Source organism: Rhipicephalus sanguineus, chromosome 3, assembly GCF_013339695.2.
Source record: "Rhipicephalus sanguineus isolate Rsan-2018 chromosome 3, BIME_Rsan_1.4, whole genome shotgun sequence".
Lineage (NCBI taxonomy): Eukaryota > Metazoa > Arthropoda > Arachnida > Ixodida > Ixodidae > Rhipicephalus > Rhipicephalus sanguineus.
In genome coordinates this window covers 197661042-197671218 of record NC_051178.1, presented here as the reverse complement: position 1 = coordinate 197671218, position 10177 = coordinate 197661042, and positions in this window count along the sequence as shown.

Sequence of the window (10177 nt, the reverse complement as noted above, 5' to 3'; positions counted from 1 at the left end):
GTTGTCTATTTGCGGCAGCACGAAATTATGCGTTAATGTGAAAAAAAAACGATGACAATGCATGAGGTCACTTATCTGAAGGCTGAGTATATAAGGCGGCTTGGTATTGATGTAATAATAGCTAAAACGTGAACGTTGCTGCTTCATTTCGTGGGCCCGCTGCTGCCGCATACAAGACAGCTCCACGACATAAATTAAGAACATGACCGCAACAAGAGCACGGACACATTCATTTTGATCGAAACGATGGATAACTGATACTTATGCAAATAACGAGCCAGTGTGATAGACACAGCATAAACGACGAAAGAAACGATCCTACTGTGCTGAAATGAGACTCATGAGCGAAGCAATAGGCAGATGAAAGGTCGCTTAGTTATGCGATATTTCATCGCAGTTCATTCCTCGTCATGGCTAGCGGTGCAAGGTGCGTTGTGTTACTCTGTACCGTCACCAGGGTCGCTCCGCGTTATTCAGTTCTGTTGACGTAGCAGCAAACGCAGCGTAGAAGCTATGCGGCATTGTGCAGTTGGACGGGGTCGCTTTCGCTTTAAGCATACAACGCATGGTATAGATACTTATATGCATACGATTCCATAACATTTAGACAGTTGACATCACATTTCGCGTACCCCTCGCCTATGCCTGTGCAACTTCTATGGAAAACAGAACAATCAAATTGATTCTGTGCGAGTTTACGACGTTCGATGCGTAGAAAGAAGGGCACAGTGCCACCCTTTGCTAATAGTCGCTACTCATACGAACACATCGTCGACAGAACCATTGTTTCAACACACAGACGTGCTCAGGACACAGGCGTGCGCGTTAGGAGGGGCAATGCTTCATCGCAGCGCCTCCCCCCCCCCCCCCCCCCCGTTGGTCGAGTCCGACAGAAACCACTCGCCAATGAATCAAAACATGAAAATGAAGCAATGACGTGCTTCACACAATGGTCTGCTTTAGGACACTGGTTTTCCGGGAGTAAAAATGGGAAGTAAAGAGTTCTTAGAATGGAACATCAGGGGCCTTGGGCCGCCATTATCGTCCAAAACCTACATGGCCCTAAGCCCGCTCTTTAAGCAATAACGGGACAGGCCCGACTGGGGCAGATTTCACGCCCCCACTTTAGTGACTAAGGAGAACCCCCCCATTGCGCACGTCTTTGCTTAAACATCTACGTCTACTGTATTGTCGGGGAGCCTGCGGCACCTTTTCACACAGTCAATGCTTCCGTTCTAAGCAGTTACGTACAATATACAATGACGGGCATCCTGCCCGAGTGCACGAGGCGGCAGCAGCTAGCATTCCCAACGGAAGGGCTCTCCCGCAATGTTCTAGGCTAACCTATAGTCGCGGTACCCATTGTTGCTGGCGAAGCCGTAACCCGCTTCGCGTTCTTGCGGTGAAGCACAAACCCAGAGCACAGCCGCAGCAGTATACCACACGCTGCTGCCGCGGCACATTCCAAGCTCCGTGTGGCTGCACGGAGCTGTTACACGCAATGCGGGGTCGGAATGTTCCCGCGGGAAGGTGAAGTGCGTGTCCTCGCTCAGCACGCTTCACTAGGGGCGAAATAGCAAGATTCGAATGTAAGCGCGTCGGTGCATTATTGACCATGGAGCACGCTGTTGCTTGAAACCTACAGCGGAAAGGAAAGGCAACTTGCGCAAACTCATCTCGTATCGAAAACTCCCTACCAATCAAAGAAGACGAGAGTGCGCTTATGCGTTCTACACCGGTTAGATTAGGATATGTAAAATATAGGCGTTCGGGACACACAGTTACACTTCGAGTGCCTGGTTTGCTACTAAAGGGATTGGCTCGCTCCATTAAAGATGTCACGCTGAAATAAAAAAAATATAACCGGCACGTTGAGTTCGAAAATGGCGATTCCTCTTCCTTAGTTTATTTTTGGACGAGTACGTTACGCATCTGCTTTCATACAACCTATAATTAGCGTGCAAGCTTCGTGATAATGCTTCGGATAAGCCGAGTTTCATGAGGTTGTGTCTGACAAAACAAACGAGCCCTCGATCGATGGCCCCTCTTTCGCACAGTATGCATGGTGATTCGAAAACTCAGTCCTGGCTCTTGCACTGTACACCAAAGGTTCTCTATTCGGCACCTGGGTACGAATTCATCATTTAATGATCTTCGGAACCGTCTGTGGTCCATAATAGCGTTTGTTTTGATACCGCTAAGCACTGCTGCTATACTTTAACTCGCTAGCCCGAATCGGCAAATTCTTGATTGTGAGTTCTTTTGCTTTGTTTTTTTTTTTTCTTTTTTTGATTGGTCGAACGGCCTCGCTTCTAATGTGTTAGCTGTCACGGCTCGCTACTGTTAAGCGTGCAATCTTTCTCTCGAGCATTTTCCGTGGACTCGCACGTCGAAAAGAAAGTCTGCGGTTTCGCGCCATTGCTATGATTGTACTGATCGATTTCAGTGTCAGCGAGTGCCCAGACACCAGCTACTCAGGAGACGCATTTGTATAGGGGCTACAAGCCCCGATTGGTTTTTAAGCTCGACGGCAGCAGAGCCAGGTCAATAGAGCGAGAACGTGTGGAGAATCTTCGACAGTCGCAACACGAAAGTAGCAAATTGCTGACATCGATTCTCCGATACGCACAGTGAACGACGTATTACATGCCAGCCCACGTTTTCGTCATTGTAACCACTTCCCTGCGCCGTTATTGCTTCCGCAGTATCGCTGTTGGCACTTTGTTTAGAGATACGTGTTTTTGTTGTTTTTTTGTCCCTTAACTCGCTGTCTCCTTTTTTTTTCTCTTTATAAGCTTGGTGGTTCCGACATCGACTTGCACGGTACGCGTGGAGTTACGTTATTCGCGAAGACGTGGCGAATATTGGCGGTCATAAATAATTCTCTCGTGCGAGGCACACGTGGTAGCTCCCCCTTCGTGACATGGCTCGCAATGAGGGAGCGGATCGAAGGCGAGCTCGGCTCAGTGACGCTTGCCAGATACGGAACTGCCAACCGAGGCTGGCACGAAAAAGGTCGTGTGGGTCCCGCCTATGCTGGGCAACCGTTGTGCTGCCTTTATCCGCGCTTTTCCCCATAAAATACAGGTACATAATTAAGCAGGCTTCACTCCGCTTGACAACTACCTAACGCGTCTTAGAAACGTTACAGCGCACACAGACGGAGACGTTCCCGTCTGTGTGCGCGGTAACGTTTCTAAGATGCAATACCTACTAGCCCATCAAGCCATGCTCGTGTACCTAACGCGAATAATTCCTTAGTTCGGAAGAATGTGGTTTTTATGAATCACGTGAGTATTCTGCAGAAAATGGTGAATGTGTTTACAACGTGTTTCCGAGTATGGCGTTCTTGCGATATCCAGTTATCCAAGCTGGTGTAACTGAAGGTCATGGAAGCACAGCAGACACGTAGTGTCAGGGAGCCGTATTTATTAGTCACTTTAGTAAGACTACCACTCCACTTCGAAAACCGTGACGTAACACGTATTTCTCCGGTAGTTCATTTAATTTATCTAAAACTTCCATAGATATGGTGCAGGCAGCCCTTTTCATGGCCGATCATTCAATTCGTACGTGCCTCATGCCTAGAGATAACAACAACAATAGCCAGTGACACATGCGCACAAAAACAGCTCACGTTTCAAAGTGTACTAGCCTCGGGACTGACCCACGAAAACGTCCAGTTGGTCAGATACCCTTTATAAAAAACTGAGTTGAACTCATCAAAAATGCCTGGGAATAAATTCTTCGCCGTTAAGAAAAAAATGAAGCACTGAAAGTTGCTCAAGAATGCAAATCGCAGGAACGTTGCTCGCGCCTGATCATATTTCGTGACGGCTCTGCACTTCTCACCAGGTCAAGTTGACACGAAGAGAAACAACACTACAAGCCTATATCTCCGACATATGTAGCAGACATCTCCGTGTAAACCAATAATTTATGAATATGTCTGGGTTTATAGAGCTATGATTTATTCACAGATTACAGGCGAGACGGCTGGCTATTTCATCAAAACTGGCACCAACGCTGTTGGAAAGTACCAACCGCGCAAGCTAGGAGCGAATAAAAAAAAACTAAGAAACATGCTTGCAAAAGCCAATATAGGATCTGACGAGTAGATTAAAGATAATCCAGATGTGAGCCCTTGCAAGAAATGCGGTGCTCATATCGTTCCTTCTTTTACGTCCTCGTTTTTTCGCCGCTTATAATGAACGTATTACCACTTGTCGAATTACCTATTCATACATTATCGTGATATAGCTTCAAAATAAGAACAAAACAGGTCAAAGTTGCGGAACGAGCTCTCCGAAATGGTAAGCTGACCAGTGTATACGCTTGGGCTTCTTCCAGTACAGTAACCATCTGTGCCAATACAGTAACTTGGGCAGGTTGGTATTATCATAAGAACCAAGATGCTCATATAGTACACCAGAGCGCAAGGAAACGAAGGAACAGAACAAGATAGAGGCAATTATGTACAATCAACTCGTTTTGGAAATTCGGCGAGTCGCTATTGCGTTTTCAAACTGGTTACAGCGCGGTGAAAATTTTCGCTAAACGATAGAGGGGCCCTATATATGTAAGGCGCCTCGCACGCAGGTGTCTCTTCGTTCAACTCAATTTTTAGCAACGCCGGCCACACTGCCAGAAAAATTAAACCAATTGGGGCGTATTTTTGTCACAGAACAATAAACTTCATCTGGCATGCTTGCGTTCAAAAAATACACTGTGGTCGCTACTTTCCTCTGAGAGTGCTGTGCCATTCAAATAACGCGCATGCGTTCGTCGTCAACATGCCGTTCGTCTGGCTCGGCTATGGTGGCTTCGACGGGCCGTGTTAGTATCCTGCAATTCGAGATGCCTTTGTGTGATCTGTGAACCCTGTAAGTGATGTCAGTTCTGGTCTTATAAGACCAGAATCTTCATCGCTTGCGAGGGCAGCTATCTTTGGTGGGAGGCTACGGGTCGGGTGGAACGGACGATCCCGATAGCACCCGGCCTGTCCTTATCGCATGCTGGCCGCCAGTGTTCGCGCGTCATCAGTTTTGACGTAACCGAACCAGCCCCTACGCTGGCCGCACCGACAGATGATAACTGGGATCAAGGTTATGCACGCTTGATCTAAACGTGGGTACAAGAGCAAAACATTGTCCTTGTTCTTTCATTCTTGTAACCGCATTTAGCAGCATTACGCCGCATCATTACGCAAGCATGCGTACTACATGGTGACCACAGTTATCACCTGTACGGCGCTACCAGCACAAGGGCTGATAATTTGGTAACGTCATAGCTGATGGCGAGTCATCACGGGCGACAAGAATGCAATAAGGGCAGCCCGGACAGGTGATTAATTCTACTTGACCCGCATGTTCAGATGCCGATTGTCCTAACTACTGGACTAACCCTTTGGCGCGCTATGTACAAAATTGTGTACACCACTTGTTTTTGCCATTTGTAACGACCAGGGCCTAAGAGAGAGCAAGATACATTGATGTTTGAATGAAATGAGCCTTTTGCGTAATACATTTGCCTTCATTTAACTTCATTTTGCAGTGTACTGTTGGATATGATCAGTTTGCTGAAGGCACTATACACTGTTCGAACAGTCGTTCGACGTGCCCCTTCCCGGGAGCCTCATCAAAAGTTTTTTTTTTTGTTTGTTTTGCTCCAAATGGACGCACCGAAAAAGGAATTCACATTATATTCCTGGCGTAATATTTCATTTTATTATTGCAAAAACGGAGCATGAATGACTTCACAATAAATAAATAAGTACAATTGAATTAGAATAATTACTATAACACACGTACATTAACGCACTATGGCATTATTTTTGTTGCAATAGAATATCGAGTGCCTTGAAATAACGTTGTATTGATTTTGACGCACTTACAGACAGTTCTTCATAGGTAGCGTCTAAAAGAGCTAAGCAGCCGCATTTGCAGAAGGTGAATGTCTGCGAACCATTTGAGCCGGCGACGTCGGTATCCGCGTGACGAACTCGTCTGATCACGTGACTACAATGGTTGCTCTGTTCACTGAGCGGACGTGTGCTGGCAGCGTTGTGATGCCGGGCGAGAGCCACTCGCGATTGAAGAGCGGTGGCGTGGAAACGCTGAACGGCAGCGGGGGCATCGACTACGGCGGGAATTGGACAACTGAGGCACAGAAGAGTATGGGTAAGCAGTAAAACGTTGTTGCAGACTATTTGGTTCATATTGAGCTGTTGACGGGCTGAGCAAGCACAGTCTCTATATATTTCTCTATTTAGTGCTTGTGCAGCACGTGAATAGTTCAGTGAGCAAGCATTCCGCCTCTTGCTCATCTACGCGCATACGTCGCGTCGTAAAGAAATCGTAAAGAAAAACAAAGACAGCAACCACAAAACAGAACAACATCGAAGGCGATGGAGATGAGCAAAAAGCGCCATGCTTATAGCACTCTTAGGCAATTCCTCTGACCCGCAGGTCAAATCAAATCAAATCCCGGCCGCAGCGGCCGCATATTCGATGCAGGCGAAAATGCTTGAGGCCCGTGTACTTAGATTTAGGTTCACGTTAGAGATTCCCAGGTGGTCGAAATTTCCGGAGCCCTCCACTACGGCGTCTCTCATAACCATACAGTGGTTTTGGTCGTTGAACCTCAGCGATTATTATTATTGTTACTCTTAGACAATTCCAGTGGAGTATCTGCGGAATTCTTTAGGTACACTATATGACCGCGATTCGCTACATCACCGCAACTGCAACGCTTTATGCGGCCGACACATACGTTATGGTTGAAGTTTTTTTTCATACGTTGGGGGCTAAGCCACGTAGCGTAAAACATATTTTTAAGAGGTTTGGCTGTTGCGTATGTGGTACTTGGTTCGACACCCACCATCGAAAAAGCCCGGCATTTTTTTTGAAGTCCTAGCCATTTTGTATTAAACCAGAGTAGCTCAAGAACGTCTTTTTCTCGTGCGAGTTCGCAAAGAAAACCTTCGCTTTTATAAAGCGTTCTGCATTCCTTGCGATGAGCTACACTAGAAATAAAGCCAGCGCTGTGCTCAAATACACGTTGGTGCGCATGATACCCCGTTTCTTATCGCGTCAAACTCAACTGTTAGTATCGGCTGCCACTTGGGAACAAAATTTCGTGAACAAACAGTGACGCCGAAGCTTAGTACGGTTTTTCTTAACTCAGCCACATAAATATATTGAATGTAAAGAAAAGGAACCTAACAAAAATGGCAACGTTCACAAAACGGTGTGCTGAGTCGAGGGAAAAAAGAAACTGTGCTCCTTGCTCTTCCGCGCAAAAAGGTTCGAAATGAAATTATGGCCGGGCTGAGAGCTCGGCGATACCGTGGCGAGCGGCCATGCCTCTACGCGATGCTCGCGCTCTTTCTTTCCGGTGGCAGACTTTGTTCGCGCCTGCTTTGCCTGAGCGATGCGCGTGTTGACTTGTCGTGCGGGCGGGCGGCCATTTTTCTTTCCCGTACCCGCGCTCACGAATGTTCGGGGCACGCAAGGACAAAACCAGCGGCGAGGAGGGCGAAAAATTTACGATGCTAATTTCGCTCGACGAGGCGCGAGAGCACACACGTGCGCTGAACCAACAGCGCCGCTGTCTCGTCCGGTACACGGTGGGGCTTGAAGGAGACACGCGAGCGAAAGTGGGGATGCGCTGGCAGCTGCGTCGGTAACGGGACGAGAGAAAAAGAAAAGCCTAGGATGCGTAAACGAGGGAGTGAAAGTGTCTATATATCTCGATGAAGAAAGAGTGAAATTGGCAGCACGGCCGTATTTGCGATTCACGTCGACAGGCATTTGAAGGGTAAAAGGCAGAAATAAATAACCAAGACGGAAGTAGCAAATAAAACGAGAACCTTTGAACTTGTCAAATGAAGGATTGTATATATGTATATGTATTCATTTTTTCTTGATTTATTTATTTCTTATTTTTTATCCTAACAGCCAAGTGGAAAGGGGTTGCCGTCGCCAAGAAATCGTGTCTACTCCTTCATTTATCTTTTATTATAATAAAAAAAATAAAAGCAAAGGAGAATACTGCATTCTAAATGTGTTTCTAGACAAAGAACAAGCTACTCAAAAATCGGAACACGGAAAAGCAAACGCGAAGAAGCACCCGGCTAAATTGTCGCGCAAATATCACCGGGTGTTTCGGCGACAGTTTTCGAAGGCTACATATGAAGTGAGGCATGTGCTCTTTTCTCAAGGAACGCCTGATTACCGCTAATAATCTCCGTGACATGCGGAAGCGAGGACATGTTCCTTGCCCGCGTTGACGTGCCCCATGTTTGGGTAATCGGCTACTGCACGTATAGCTCGGGCTTATGTCGAGGGTTTCGTAATACGGTGTCGCAATAGGTGCAATATGCGGAAGTCGACTCAGTCAGACTCACTCAGACTCAAATAGAGCCGTGAGTATGGGTGAGTCCGAGCGAGTAACATTTTGGTGAGTTTGAATCCGAGTGAGTGCGGCTGAGAAAAATTTCAGTGAGTCTGAGTCTGAGTTAGTCCAGTTGAGAAAAATTTTGGTGAGTCTGAGTCCGAGTGAGCTCAAGGGCAAACTATATTTAATGAGTGAGTCTGAGTGAGCTCCACATTTTTGCCGACCTGTGAATATGCCACAGGTGTCTTCCCTGCGTTTATAAAAATTGTGTTTCCATTCCGCAGCTCATGGCCACGGCAATCATACACATGTGGATGCCACCAATCACGAACTTTTTCCCATTGGCTCATCTTCGCAAATAAAGTTTATTCCTAATGTATACAGTCCTAATGTTAGCCCTAATGCACACAGTGGCTATACGTGAGTGTTTCCCGGATCCGGTGAAAGTGGTCCTTTGTTTCTCATCTTGGACGCGTACCTAAGTTTTAAATGACAAGTTATGCGTGTGAAATGTATATTTTAGCGAGTACTGGAAAATTTTTACTCGCCGCGGTGGTCTAGCGGTTATGGCTTCGACTGATGACCCGAAGGTCGCGGGATCGAATACCGGCCGCGGCAGCCGCATTTCGACGGAGGCAAATGTTACAGGCCCGCGTACTTATAGATTTAGGTGCACGTTAAAGAACCCCAGGTGGTTAAAATTTCCGGCGCCCTTCACTAAGGCGTCTCTCATAATCATATCGTGGTTTTGGGACGTAAAACCCCGACAACTATCCCATGGCATAAACGTGCCAAGTATGAAAACTTTGAGTACCGACTCTAATTTAACCCATACTGTGGAACACGGATCCGCTGCGTCAGAGTCAATACGCTGGCTTCGACGTCGTCGTGCCGTCGTTCTCCGGTTCATCACCGTCAAGGCATCTTCGATTCCCCGTCGTCGCATGCTCTGATGGTGTCGTTAGACCAAGGTCGTATACAATTGTTCCATGGCATTTGGTACCTACCTTCCATAGACTGCTTCCGCTTGCGCTAATACAATAACCTGCATGAGAAATAGTTATGGTGATCGTTATTGGCGTCTTTAGACCCGACTAAAATGTTTGAAGTGACTTCACATGTATGGACGGTGGCGCTGCGATCGCCGAGGTGTACAGACGTGTGCGCTTCAGCTTCAGCGTTTTCAATGCTTTCGCAGCGAAATCGACCAAGGATCCACGCAATTTTGACATCAACAGTTCTTTGAAATTCCAGGGACGCCAACTTTGGAGGTGGGCCATCTTCTCTGGTCATTTTGTGAGGACTTTTGTGTTGCGACCACGCTGCCGAACAGCTTAGCCTACTCGACGCGTACAGCGTTCACGTCAGCTGCTCGCCGGAGCACAGGCGCGCGGCGCCTGCGGCGTTCGGTTTCCCGGCTACGTCGACGCTAAGCAAACGCCAATCAACGATGGAATACCAGGTTGCCGGCGAAGATATTGCGCCGGAAGAAATCACCGAGGAAACGGGCTGGAGAACTGCCGGCGCCCGTAGGGCGGGAGCTCCACGGCGCGACGACGCTTTGTTGGATGGGTCGGTGCTGGAAGGCGCTGGCCCGAAGGGACATGGAGCTAACTCGCAAGACACGAGTCAAACTTGGAGTCATTAAAGCTAGCAGGATGCCACCGCTTCCACGAGAGGAAATCAAGATCGTTATCAGGCCCCAGGGAGGCCTCGATATTCTCAAGATCGGTGCCCCGACGGTCACCACCGCTATTTTCGCAGCTGCCGGGATCTCAAC